The sequence below is a fragment of the Triticum dicoccoides genome, chromosome 5B, assembly GCF_002162155.2.
Source record: "Triticum dicoccoides isolate Atlit2015 ecotype Zavitan chromosome 5B, WEW_v2.0, whole genome shotgun sequence".
Lineage (NCBI taxonomy): Eukaryota > Viridiplantae > Streptophyta > Magnoliopsida > Poales > Poaceae > Triticum > Triticum dicoccoides.
The window spans coordinates 576,126,619-576,128,752 of record NC_041389.1 but is presented as its reverse complement, the minus strand read 5'-3'; positions in this window follow the sequence as shown (position 1 = coordinate 576,128,752).

The following is a 2,134-nucleotide window of genomic DNA, read 5'->3' as shown; positions in this document are numbered from 1 at the left end:
ATGCTGAGAGCATGTGTCCTCACATATGGAACCAGTTGGGAAGAAAGCCTGCCATACACTGAGTTCACGTATAACAATAGCTACCAGGCCAGCCTACAAATGGCACCATTTGAGGCTTTATACGGACGAAGATGTCGTACCCCGTTAAATTGGTCAGAGACCGGAGACAGCCGCATCTTCGGACCAGATATGCTCAGAGAAGCCGAGGAAAAGGTCAAGCTAATCAGAGACCGACTTAAGACCGCTCAAAGTCGACAGAAGAGTTATTATGATCAGAAACATCGTAGGGTCATGTTTGAACCCGGTGAGTTCATATACCTGAGAGTGTCCCCTATGAGAGGACTGCAACGGTTTAAGATTAAAGGAAAGTTAGCACCAAGATTCATTGGACCATTCTGCATAGTGGCACGAAGAGGCACTGTAGCCTACCAGCTAGACTTACCCGAGGAATTATCCGATGTCCACGACGTGTTCCATGTCTTGCAATTAAGGAAGTGCGTAAGCAACCCAGAGAAACAAGTATCCCATAAAAACATTGACGTGCAGCCAGACCTCACTTATCGGGAACGCCCTGTAAGAATATTAGAGGAGTCTGAAAGGAGGACCCGACAGAAGACCATCAAGTTTTTCAAAGTCCAATGGAGCAATCACACCGACAGTGAAGCAACTTGGGAAAGCGAGGATTTTCTTCGGACAGAGCACCCACACATATTTAAGGATCAGCTGAAATCTCGGGGACGAGATTTTTCCTAAGGGGGTAGGTGTTGTGACACTCCAAATTTTAATTTGGTTTTTATCAAAAACTTTGTGGTTTTTGAAAAGAGGCCTGTTAAATTTTCTTTTTCAGAAAAACCTTTCTCTTAAAAACTTCCTTTGCTTTGGCAAGGATTTTATCTTTTTCAAACTTTGGTGTTTGATCTTTTGAAACTTCCTCTCTGTTGGTTCCCTCTCAAATTCATTTTTGGGAGTTTAATCATTTTCTTTTAAAATGAAACTCTATAAAAATTTGGGATTCTCATATCTTGAAAACCACCCATGACATGGCATTTTAGCCCATGTGGTAAAACCCCTCCAAAACCTCCCCTCCACCTTGTGATCAACCTAAATTCTCTGTTCCAACTAATCCAAACAAGTTTTGGATTTTATTCTAATTATTTTTCCTCTCAAATCAATTCTAAAAATTATTTGGGGCCTGAGTGATTTTCAAAGAAAGTACCCCATTGCATTTGAGTTTTGACCTCAAACCAACTCTCCTGGATAGTCCCTTGTACCCACAACCCAGAACCATCTTGATCCACTCCTTCTCTTTTCAAATTTTTCAAAATTCAGTTTCTGCAAGTTTGGACCAGATTTGCCAAATTTGATGAAATTCATATCTACACTGCTCCAAAAATTCCACCAAAATTCAGGCAGCCTACTTGAGCAATGAGAAGCCACTCCACCAAAAATCAGCTCAAGGAAAAATCCCTGGATGCCAAAAACATTCTGTCGAACACCAGGGCTGCACTGTTCTTTGCACTTTCAGTAAAATTCAGTTTTACAGTGTCGTTTTCTTCAGAGATCAGTCACAAGCGCACAGTGCGCTTGGCTCGATGCTCGTAGCCCCTCCCTCTTGTCCGGAGCTTCACACGCGTGCGTGGAGCCTTCCTGGCGTCGGTGGCGTGCTGGCCCACCCTCGCCGGCGTCTTCTGAGGCGTCGGGACCTCCCGTTGCGGCCGACAGAAGGCACACCACGGCAGAACGCCGTTCAGCGCCGCCCAAAGCCCCTTGGCTCTCCGCGTGTCCCTGCCATGCCAGCGCACGCCCGTGGCACCGTCGCCGTGGCCCGGCAAGCACGGAACGTGCTCCCTGCCGCCGACGGGCCGCGCCACCCCCGTTCCGTCGAGCTCACCCATAACACCACACCCTAGCCCGTTTAGCGCCTAAATGGGACCGGTGGACCTCAACGGCGATGCCCAAGCCCCTAATCCCCCTGCACATCCACGGCACCGCCGTGATCACTCGCCGGAGATCCCCGTTCACGGCAACCGCCTCGGGCCGCCTATAAAAAGGGCCCCCGAGCTCACCCTCGTGCATGCATCATCACCACTCCTCACCAACGCCCTGCCAGGCCACTCGGAGGACCTCGAGGAGG